We start from the raw sequence: 12,595 nt of genomic DNA, 5'->3' as shown, positions 1-12,595 counted from the left end.
CAGACAGACCTGGCCCTTACCCTTGCATATGTTGCAGTCCAAACACAAAACCCCTTGCAGTGAATTTAAAATTACAAATAAAAAGTTTGAAAATTTTAAATAAGTTTATTTTTTATTGAGAAAAGATGAAGTTTACTGAATTTTTTATGTTACATAATCTGTCAGGCAGTGGTATGCAAAGATGAAATAGGCAAGGTCTACAAACTAGTTATTCTCAGAACTTCAAAATTGATTTTGGTAGTCACTAGTAATGTAATAACATTTATCTAATACCTACTATTTGCTAGATACAATGCTAGACACTAGGGTAACAAATTGCATGCTAGTAGTAGAGCTTTTGTATATTTTTTATTTTTTTAAGACTTTGAGAAAATGGTTACTTGAATTAGAAACTATTTGCATTTGTACCTGTTATTTTAAGTTTTTGTCTGCTTGTTTTATGTAATGTCTGCTGTTTGTGGAACACTGAACTATGTTCCAGGCACTCTGCTCAGTATTTTGTATGCATTATGTATGTCATTTATTGCATACACCATATGGACCCTCCCACCAGTTGTTGAGCATTTTATGTACCTGTCACTATGTAAGCATTTCATCTCTTTACAAATGAGGAACCTAAGCCTTAGAGAACTGGCAGAGCTGGGATTCAAACTTGGGGTAGGTTGCAGTTGTGGGTGTGGATCCCACCGGAAAAGATCTTATAGCAGTTGAGCTTTATGGTAAAATTTTCATCTACAGTATAAATAATAGAGGATCAGATTATTTAAAATCCACCAATTCAGAAGAGAGGCAATAGAAGATTGGAGTGGTACTCAACTTGGAATTAATCATTTTATAGAACCAATATTATATCTGTTATGACCAGCTTTTTTATTTGTTGTTGTTGTTGTTTAAAGATTTTATTTATTTATTTGTCAGAGAGAGAGTCAGAAAACAAGCAGGGGGAGCTGCAGGCAGAGGGAGAAGCCGGCTTCCCACCGAGCAGGGAGCCTAATGAGGGCCTTGATCCCAGGACCCTGGGATCATGACCTGAGCCGAAGGCAGCCACTTAACCGACTGAACGACCCAGGTGTCCCAGTGACCAGCTTTTTAAAAAAAAAAACTCCACCCATTTCAGCTAATACAACTATTGTCATAAACCTAGGATCAAGTTTATAATGAAATTTTAAAAAATTAATTCCATAAAATTAGGCTGGAAATTCATGTCTTTTCTTACAGCCAGTGTCCCGTGTAAAGGTAGTCATCTTATGCTGATGGCTTTAAAAATTGATAGTTTGAAAAATAATCTCTTTTTTAGTACGTTTTCTAATGCTCCCCCCCTCCCCCCCCCCCCCCCCCCCCCCCCCACTGCTTTCTTACAGGTTCTGGGCTTCTATTGGCTTTACAGTTCTCTATTTAGAAGAGGAAAAAAAAAAAAAAACCCAAACTAGAGTGTAAAGTAGCTATAATAAGACATTCACCTGCCGAAGTATTGCCTCACCTCCATCTGAACATAGTCCTGCCTCCCTGGTTTCTATGGGTGTAGTAGAAATCTTGTATGGTTTTTGAAGGGAAAGGAACAGGACTTTTGCAGTTATGACCCAGTGGCATAAACTGACCTCAGTCTATACCGGCTTGCTTTATTATTGACCTAATTATCTTACCCACAGCAAGTCGGATATGGTTTTTATCTTGCCCATTTTTCTTTTATTTTAAGCCAATTGTAAGTGGGCAGGCATCTCTGATTTTAAATGGCATTAAATTAGAATTAACAACTGAATAATTCAACTGATGTTATACAACTTAGAACACAGACCAGACAATAAATTACTGAATCGAACATTCCAAGTATTTTCTAGTGTGCCTTTAACTTTTGCTGGGCACAAATGGAAATTCTCAGCTTCTGACGATCGTAAGAAGGGTTTGTTACTGTTTAGTAATACAAATTAAAACACAGCTGGGAATGAAGTAGTTAGCCCAGTCTCACAGACATTAGCCCCCCTCTGTTTATTTCCGCCTGTGTGTATTCCTAGAAGCAAACAGCTGTGCATTCAGTTTTATTCTTTATTCCTTTACTTAAAATCTGGATTTCAAAAGAAGCAAACTGGGCATTTAGGCTTAGAAAAATTTCCTTATCTTTTTCAGTTGAAACAATGATATATCGATATATCCATAATATTAAAATTTTTTGAAATAGATTTACCCACAATTTCATATAGTTGTGGCCATAATTTACCTACCCTTTAATAGTTCTCCCAGGAGGTTTAAAAAAGTATAAAAGCAAAAAAAAGAAGGGGGGGCGTGGGTGGTTCAGTCAGTTAAGCGTCTGCCTTCAGCTCAGGTCATGGTCCCAGGGTCCTGGGGTCGCGGGGAGCCCCATGTCGGACTCCCTGCTCAGCAGCAAATCTGCGTCTTCCTCTCTCCCTCTTCTTCTCCCTCTGTGGTCTCTCTCACTCTCTCTCAAATAAATAAATACATTTTTTCTTTTAAAAATGTATAAAGGCTGTAAGAGGACTGGAAAGTTCCTCAGCTCGCTTCCCTACCTCTTCACCTCCTTTTTTCTCCAGCCACTGGTGACAGTTTCTTATAAAGATTACACTGTATTGTATAGTTAAATCATAATATATTCCATTAGTCCTATTTTCAGTGGTTGGTTTTTATAATCCTTTTTATTAATTTAATTCTATAAAAAAATCCTTGAACATAAATTCCTTAAAGCATTTTCTTCAGCTAAGTTCATAGTTGTAGAATTGCTGGGTCAATGAGTATGAATTTTAAACTTGACACTTTATAGTAAGATGTCTTAAAATTAAACTTTAACTGGAGCGGGGACGGGACACAAAAGCTTTATAATCTTAATATTCTAAGAAGTAATTTTTTTGCTACTCAAATACTAAAATATTAAATAAAATTGATAGTAATAATAATATTAATAGCTCACATTTATGAAAGAAAGCAGTAAGGCTTTTGTTTTTCATTTAAATCAAAGGATTTTTGTAGAAACCCTAGTCTTATGAAATGTCTGGCACTCAGGGTTTTTTTTTTTTTAACTATTTAAGTTTTTAGAAATTCAAGTCCCTTCTTAGCAGCAATATGTTAACATTTTAAATTAGAAATGTTCAGAACATTCCCTAAAGAAAGAGAGTAGGAAAACTTAGGTATTTTTATGGAATATTTTCTTTTACTCTTCAGCTTTACCCCTATATTTTTAAAGAAAAGCAAATTCTCTCACAGCTCATTTTGAATCAGTTACTGTTTCTTTTTTTTATTTTACTGGAAAAATAAACTTCAGCAAATGTCCGAAAACATATTGGCTAAAATATGTTTTTGTGTTAAAGGCTGAAGTGTTTCCTCATTTGTAAGAAAATCCTTTATATATTAAGAGCTAATTGGTTTAATAGTTAGCTACATACTAAAACATAGTCAATACCCCATCTCACTCTGTGATTCTCATGTGCACCTAAGATTGAGAACTACTATTTTGATCTCTCAGATTTTGCAGGTAGGATCTTGCTCCAAGTAATAGTTCAACCTTTTATAGATTTAAAATGGAGCCTTTACTTTCTAAAGTATGCCGACTACTCTTGTTTCTCCAGGATTAGCAGGTACTCAGATACTGATATGTTGAGAATATGCCAGTAAAACAATTTCTAGGAGCAAAAACTTTTGGCATTGAAAGAAGAGAATTTACTATAACATATGTGCTTTTGGAAATTAACCAAGATTGAGTATGTGGGTGCCAGCTTCAAAACGGAACTAAGAATGTTCTTTCCTTTGGGGCAAAGGAAAGAAATATAATCTCAATTATTCAAATTAGATATCCGTTTTCAAAACAGAATGAGTAGATTTTTCTGGAGCCATAAAGTAGTCTTACTTTTGTTCCTGTAATATAGATTTGCACGCACTCATTTAAGTGAATGGCCAAAAAAAAAAAATTACTACTCATCTGATGTGAATCAGAAATCATTTAACTTCTGAAAAGCAATTGAACTATGATGCAGTCATTTTGGGGAAATGCAGGAAGTTCACAATTAGGTTTATTGCTTTAGGAATTGCTTTGTATTTATGTCGAAATACAAGTTTGTTTTAATATAAAATGGAATTATTATACATTTGCCTTAGTTTAATGTTTTTACTTAGTACAGAACTTAAGTAATTTGAGAGGAACAAGTTGCTATTCCAACTTTCATTTTATTCCCACTAGAAAGTTCTCAACATTAAATTCCTTTATTCAACAAATTACTGAGTTCCTACTATGTGTCAGGCAAGCTCTGATTTTTTTTTCCCCCTGTCGGCATTTTGTTAGGTGATTTTAAAATGATGACCCTAGTTTACTGCATTATTCTTTCATAGAAAATGGGTTTATACTTAATTTTAACCCTTCTTCTACCTAAGAGTGTTATACTGAACATTTCTGGGAAAATTTTTTCTTTTGAAGCAAGAAGGCAAAGAAAATAGGTTATTTATGGGTAAAATTGATTTTTCTTAAACATGAAATTACTGGACATAATTCATCCCTTCAATTTATTTCCTTGAAGACAATTTTTTTCTGTAATGTTTTAATATTTAAAGGAACCAAAATTAAAAGGAAGTCTCTCTCCGCACTTTCTAGTCTGGCCATTCAATGTTTTAGGGTATTAATATATTCCTTGTCAGATTGCTTTGTGGCTTTAGCTAAAGAATGAAGCACTTGAGCATTTCATCTTGTAAGAATGTGGACCTTATGAACAGATTCAGATAGAAATTTCCTTCCAAGTATTATATTAGCAAGGTAGTAATGAAATAATACTTGAAATTATAGGGGAGGTAAAAACTAGACAGTATAATTAGACAAGTTATAATTTAGTAAGTATAGAAGGGTCAGCATTCACAATTACTTTGGAAAAATGCAGTAGGCTTTTTCATTTTCTTCAAGTGTTTATAATCTTGATGTGTCCTTTCATGCCAGTATTTTCAAGGATCAGTAGGATATTACTACATTAACTTGAGTTTTAAGTATTCTTATTTGAACATTAATTGCTAGAATAACAATGTTTTTTCTAAGCTGATTTTTACTAAAAAATCAGAGGCAAGAAAATTCTAGCTTTATTTTCTCTGTCTTATAACTACACAAGTTTGCTTTATCTTTTAAAAGAATAGCATTTTATTATATCATGTAAAAAGTATTCCTTATATTGATTTTTCTGGTTAATTCAGAATGTTTTGTTTATGAAAAAGGAAAAGAAGGCATTTCATTGAAAAATGTTTTTATAGGGGAGTAGCATAGAAAAATAACCCACTTGTGTGTGTTTCTTAAAATTTAAGTTAATACACTGAATTCAAGCTTAATTATGCTACGTGTATCCTGGTTTTTAATAAATTTAAAATTTTAAATTAATAATCAACTGAAATTTGTATAGAGTATCTAAGTACATTTTTAATTTTATTATGTTGTATTAATCACCATACATTACATCATTAGTTTTTGATGTAGTGTTCCATGATTCATTGTTTGCATGTAACACCCAGTGCTCCACGCAGTACGTGCCCTCTTTAATACCCATCACCAGACTAACCCATCCCCCCACCCCCCTCCCCTCTAGAACTTCCAGTTTGTTTCTCAGAGTCCATAGTCTCTCATGGTTCATCTCCCCCACCAATTTTCCCCCCTTCATTTCTCCTTTCCTACTAGCTTTTTTTTTTTTAACATGTGATATATTATTTGTCTAAGAGAGACAGGTCTGTGCTATTTACCACTATCTCAGATGTTTTCATCATTTCTTAAACTTTTACTTCTTCATTTTCTGTTACATTTGTCATTTGCGTGGTACTTTGGAGGTAATTAATAAAAGTAGTTCTCAGTCATGAGTTATGCTCAGACTTTATATAAATCATTTGTTTAGGGGATGCCTGGGTGGCTCAGTTAGTTAAGCATCTGCCTTCGGCTCAGGTCATGATCCCAGGGTACTGGTCCCTGCTCCGCGGGGAGCCTGCTTCTCCCTCTCCCTCTGCCCCTCCCCCTGCTTGTGCTCTCTCGCTCTCTTTCTATCAAATAAATAAATAAAATCTTAGAAAAAAAATCATTGTTTATAACTTTTGGTACGTTTTCCCATCGAAACAACATTGTGGAGGTAGATCTGTCCTCAAACTAGCCAACTCATGATGTGTAGTACTGATGGTACTGGAAAACTTAAATTCGTTTGCAGTATTTCTTTGGACAGGTACATCCCTCCATTGTAGTCTTGTAAAGCTTCTTTTTTGCTTTCCCCATCACTTTTTTTTTTTTTAAGCTCACACAAAGCCAATTTATTAACAGAAAACAGTAATTTGAGGAATCCTGTTCACAGATGGCGACCACAGTGACCCGCCTTCCTGCGGGTGCTATCGGAGGGGATGGGGGTGACATCCTCAATCCGCCCGATCTTCCTTCCTGAGCGGGCAAAGGCTCTGAGGGCTGACTGGGCCCCAGGTCCAGGGGTCTTGGTTCTCTTTCCTCCTGTGGCCCGTAGTTTGATGTGGAGGGTAGTGATGCCCAGCTCCTTGCACCTCTGGGCTACATCCTGGGCAGCCAACATGGCAGCATAGGGAGAGGACTCATCTCAGTCAGCCTTCACCTTCATTCCACCAGTCACGTGACAGACGGTTTCCTTGCCAGAAAGATCCGTGACATGGACGAAAGTGTCATTGAAGGATGCAAAGATGTGGCAGACACCAACACATTTTCTCCTTCAGCTACCTGAGGTCCAAGGCTGATGACCTGTTCTTCCTTCTTTCACTTCCCCTTGCGAGGTGCCATTTCTGCGCATCTTCTCCAGACTCCACTACTGGAAAGAGCTCCCCATCACTTCTTAAGCAAATGTGATGGAGACCTCTCTCTTAGCTTCTGCAGACCACTCCCGTGGCTTGCTCTGGCACCTGTAGTGGAGGTTTTGTTCTGGGTATGTGGAAGCTGTGGAAAAGAGCTCTAGAAATGTGAACAAACCTGGGCTTCCTGTTTGGACACTTCTTAGTCTTGACCCTAGGTGCTTGACTGACTCTCCTACTACTAAGAACTAACCAACATATCTTCTTTTTCTTTTCACTGTCCTCTCAACTCAGCCAGTGCATCTTTTCTTCCTGGCCCACTTCCAATAGGGACACAGTCTCACTTCTTTCTTCGTTCCCCAAAAGCAATTTCACAGCCCATGTGGTGGCTTCTACAGGTGTGAATGTATGTGTACATGTTTTCCTTATTCATTTCTTCTTTCCTTCCAGTTGCTAGAAGATGAGAAATGAAAACACTTTCTACAGTCCAGCCTCCCTTCCACAGTCACCCCCACTCTATCCTGGCTATTTTCTCTTGTTTTTGGTAGATCACATTCCATCAATTTTATAGCCATAAAGGTTGTAGTTCTTTGGATATTAAGCTATCTCATAGGGGCACCCTGACTACCCCAGACATTTTATCACCGACGTTGGGTGTTAGGGCTTAGGGAGGAAAGAGCAACAGAGGGCATTTCAGAGTTTAGGAGAGAAAATGAATTTGGAGGCTATGGATATAAATCATAACCATTATGCCCATATTTGAGGAGAGAGAAGAAAAGGGATACAGAATTAGCCATACATTTTACTGTTTTACTCCTTACAAACCCCTCTCTCTCTTTCTGAGTTCCTTGTATTTGGAGCCAGGGAGGATGGAAGAGCTGGGTAAGGAAGGTAGAACTGGGGAAGAGGAAATAAGAAGGAAATCTCTTGAAGTAGAGCACCAGGAGGAAGTTCTGCAAGATTTTAACCATCCTCTGAAGCAGAAGTTCTTAACCTTTTTTTTTATGTTCTACACGCACACTCACATATTTATGGTTGCAAAGCAGACCAATTAAAGTGAAATAGGTGATCATTTAAAAAAAATTTTTGATATTGTAATATCTGCTTCTTTATTAACACATAAAGTCTAGAAGTGAGTCTAAGTTTTTTGAAGTGGTGATGTGTAAATGATATTTCAGGATATCTGCAATGACTGTAATATGATAGAAAATATCTGAATTCTATTGGTAATAAAAATGAGAAGTGTTGCTAATGTTAAGTGTGACTTGTCTGCATTTGTAATTGAAGGAAATGCTAAATTTCAGTGAGAGATCAGTGAAGATAGAGGATAATTTCTCTCCCATCTAACTTAATGAATTTTCTGAATTCCGTACCCAGGTCCCTGGGTTCCTCCCGATTCCCTAGGATACTATTTGTATGGAGGGAATAAAGCAAATTAGAGGCCATTTGCGTCTAAAAATTACAGTCCCTCTCTAATGAAATAAGTTATACCTGTACATATAGAATTGCAGGGAAAGTCGGAGAAATGTGGGCCGTAGCAGGCACTGATCTAGGTACTTTTACATACTAATTTGGTTTTAGATATTTCTCTTATTTATGGGTGAAATTTAACTTGTGCCTTTTTAGAAGGACATGTGAAATGATTGGCAAATTAAAGCACAGTGCAAAATAAGATGTAAATGAAATCAGCATTTGAATTAGCTTTATAAAAATAAAAGCAAAGGGAGCCTATTTTCTCTACAGAGACACATTGTCTTTGTTTTTAATGAACTTCAGCAGCTTTACAGAACAAAGATAACTAAATGAACATTAAATTGACCTAGGGACAAGTCATTTCATCTCCCTGCCTCTCACCTTTTCCTCTATACAAATTGATGCCAGTTAACTCTTCTGTCTACCTCAGAGGGTTGTTGTCAGGAGTAATGAATGAGATAATTGAAAGTAAACACTTTTAAACTGCAAAGCACCTTACAAATATAAGATGGTATCATTATTAGTTTTGGTGTTGGTGATGAGAAGTAAATCACGAAATTCAAAGGATGAGGTGTGGCCAACACAACTAAATCAAAGACGTAGTTGTACAGTAAATACTGGTGGCCTCTGTTGCGCACGTCCTTCATATGTCTTCTCGATACAGTCACTCTCCCTGAGTGATCTTCTTTTCTCACATTAATCCTTAGCCACTGGTGATACCTCCTGAGTTTTTATCTCCAGCCATCTTTCTCTCCACCATCAAACCCATTTTTTTTTTTTTATTTTACCTGTGGGTATCAGAGAAATTGAAGTACTCCCAAGTAAACACATTCTCTTCTCACCTTCCCGCAACCCCCCCCAATTTTTCCCTCTATTTTTCTCCTCAAAAATAACAAGCAACCATCCCCCCGCCAAAAACAAAACAAAACAAAACAACCAACCCATATCACCCTGCTCTCTCCTCCCTGAAGACTCCAGTCTTTGGGACACACCCACTCAGATTGTGCCAAACACCTTAAAGTTTACAATTTTGGAATTACTGAAAACTTTTCTCTTGATGGAACGAAGATGATGTTCCTTTAGATGGATAGGTTGTGCATCTTTAAGAAGTACCTTGTAAGGTTTGGTTTTCTTATTTAGGTATTGTGTAAGTTGCTTTGTAAGAAACTTATACTGTATCTGACCTACATTTAGGTCAGACTTATATGCGTGTATTATGACCCATGCCTGATGCTCTGCAAACATTGGTTGTTTTACTTATAAACTGAGGATATGAGTGCCCCATTTCTTTTTTGTTAAATCCTGGTTTCCTTTCAATTCCTAGAGTAAATCTTGGATCAGAAAAATCTTATTTCTGGTTAAGAACCTTTTATTGTTAGCATCCTAGACATCATTTTTGTAGATCTTTGGACAGTGTTTAGTTCACCCACATCCTTAATCAGTGTTAAGTTGGTAGCGATAGAATCTTTGATATTCAGAGATGAGGTGTGAAGTATAGAGTATAGAAAAGAGTTCAAACCAGAAACCTGTAATACCTGTTTAGCCAGTGCTATAACCAAGACTGGGCAGATTCCCTGCAGGATCCACTTGGGGGAAGTTCCTATACCTAGTGGCTTGTAGTGTCTTTTATCCTCTAAAATTTCTGTATGTTTTGGTCAAACTATTCAAACACACAAACCACTTTAGGGGGTGTGGTTACATCATAGTTACACTGTGAGCCATTTTAAAGAGGGTTCACAAAAGGGAAAGTATTTAGTATTGTCCCACGTACCATTATTTAACTGTGGTTTCAATTTGTAAAATATATAGAAGTGTGGAAGATTTAATAACTTTTCAGTAGCAAAGATTTGTTGAAGGTTGACTTTGGAGGCACTGTGATAGAATCCTAGGAAATACAACATTGGTACATGTGTGTGCTAGACGAGTTTACAGACTAGAAAATTAGATGTAACTAAGAAACTTGATTTCATCCTGAACAAGTGGTTAACCAGGATGCTGTAGTGTAAATCCAAACATGGCTCCCCCATTGTTCACCGAAATACCAGAGATTTTTCGTGCCCTGGATACCAGAGGCTTATTGTCTTTTGCATTGCTCCTCCTATCTCTTCCTTACTTCCTTTAAAAAAAGGAACGAAATGTTGGCAATTACGTTTAATGTCCCCATTATAATTATTTGCACATTTTACTTTCACGAATGGCCTATTTGAACATAAAAATGTGATTCAGATATTATTCATTTTAACTCCCAGTGTTTTGTTTTTTATTGACACCAGCTAAATTAGTATTTAGCCAGGGCAAAAAGACTCCTCAGTTATTTAGAGGAAACCATTAGGGGGCCCTGCTTATCCTGCAAGGCAGAGGCTTCTGCATCATCTTGAAGCAAGGGGGTGGGGGCAGCACTGGCTTTTCACAAAGAGAAGTGGGCCTAGAGTGTCCACAGGCGTCTGGGGATTAGAAATTGATCGCACATGGACGCAGGTGTGCACATCCCAAGTCTCAGCATCTCACTCCTTCCCCCAATAAAATAAAATAGAAAAGTAAGTAAATAAAAGAACTCCTTTCCACTCTTTTCAGAAATAATACTCTGAAATTATGGTACACAACATTTCCAACTTAGTGTTGTGATACAACAATGATTTTTCAATTGGTGAGTTTGATTTTGGAAGTAGTTATGAGATGTGAAACTACTATGTGCTTATCAGAAGCTCTGTGATACCTACTAGGTTTAGAAACCTAGTCTTTATTAAGATGATCTAACTTTTTAAAGTCCACTCGTATCTAAGCTAAGTATTTAAAGACCACTGGGGTGAGGGGAAGAAAATAAATAAAGACTACTGAACTCAGTAGATAAGAAAGCTGTTTTTAGAAACCAGACACTTTTTGGTTAAGACAGACTTGGGGAAACAGAAAGACTTGGATTTCAATTTCCACTTTACCATGACTAGCTGTGTCTTTGGGCAAGTCATTGAACCTTTCTGAATCTGTTTCCTCAACTGTTAAATGTGGATAATATCTAATTTATAGGACTGTTGTAAGGGCTAGGTAACAAGTATGTATTATAGCACAAAGTAAGTACTCAATAAGTGATAGCTTTTTTGTTGCCATTCCTTTTAAGTTGAACCAAACTAAAAGGTGGACAACTTTTAATAGAATTTATTGTGAAGGTATGAGCAGTTAGGTCTCTTAAAATATATACTTTTTTCGTGTGTTTTATGACATGGGATTTTAGAAAGCTACTTAACCTAATTATATTAAAATAGTTATTTAACATACTTATATGAGGCATACTGTGTTTCAGGCCTTTTTACTTTTATAAATTATATTAATTCACTTAATCCTTGTAATTACGAAGTAGATACGATTGTTTTTGATAATTTATAGAAGGAAACTGAGGCACAAAGAGATCAGTGACTGCCTGAAGGTCCCACAGATGGTAAGTGGTAAAGTTGGGGTCTGGCTCCAAAGTCATTATTCTCAATGCAACACTATGCAGTCTCTCCTAATGTTCTTTTTTCTAAAATAAAGTATGTGTGGGCTTCAAAAAAAAAACAGTAATAGTTCTTTTCTAATGCTAAAACATAAAAGAAAAAAGCCCCAAATTAGAGCAGGGTTGAAGAAAGTTTAACCTAAATTTAACACTTGACTTAATTTTATCTAGCTTACTCCTTGTGTTACTGACCTCACTGAAACCTGTTGCAGTTACATAAACACGTCATGGTACTAAATGTCTTGTACCTAACGTTTATACCCAAATGGCAGAAGATAACAGTGTTATGTCATTCTCTCTGCTTTTGCCTCTCTTTTTCATTTGAATGTCTGGCTATCTTTTCCTGGGTAGGATCCTTGTGTTTGTACTCTGCTTTCATGCATTATTGATTATCACCCCTAAAATGGTGTGCCACCTCCCACATTTGTCCTTTTTATACCTCAGCTGACTAATGTCTGTGATCCAGAGCTTGATTCTCTTTGCCTATACAAAGGCTGTCAGCTGTCTAGAAGTTCCAGATCATGATTTCTGTAGCCTCTGCAATTTTAAGAGGTAAGTTTATCAAGCTTCCATGTTGATAGCTTTTATGAATGTAAATAATGATAAACTGAACTTTAAAAAAAAAAAACCCCAAAACCTGTGTGTTTCCTTTTTTTTCTTTGCTTCTTTTTGAAAGTAGTAATGACCATAGCAACATAAATTTAGTTTTTTCTAATTTTGTGGACCATTTGGCCTTTGATTTGTCACTCTGTGACTCTTGTCTATTGTGTGGTGCACCTTACATTGTGTTTAAGTGGAATTAACAGATTTATCAAATAAGCCATTGGCTTTAAAATTTCTCTTCTATATATTATCTTTCCACTACCAAAAAAT

The 12,595-nt window shown here is 36.4% G+C and overlaps 1 protein-coding gene and 1 pseudogene across 12 annotated transcripts in view; one reads left to right on the top strand and one right to left on the bottom strand.

The window, feature by feature from the left end:
* The window catches only part of PLEKHA5 (pleckstrin homology domain containing A5), a 239,848-nt gene that overhangs the window by 25,722 nt on the left and 201,531 nt on the right, over positions 1-12,595 (top strand). The gene's annotated exons all lie outside the window — the stretch shown is intronic.
* On the bottom strand, positions 6,300-6,763 carry LOC113921745 (annotated as a pseudogene).

This window comes from Zalophus californianus, chromosome 9, assembly GCF_009762305.2.
Source record: "Zalophus californianus isolate mZalCal1 chromosome 9, mZalCal1.pri.v2, whole genome shotgun sequence".
Taxonomy (NCBI): Eukaryota; Metazoa; Chordata; class Mammalia; order Carnivora; family Otariidae; genus Zalophus; species Zalophus californianus.
The sequence above is the reverse complement of the archived record's forward strand: the minus strand, read 5'-3'. Positions and strand labels throughout refer to the sequence as shown.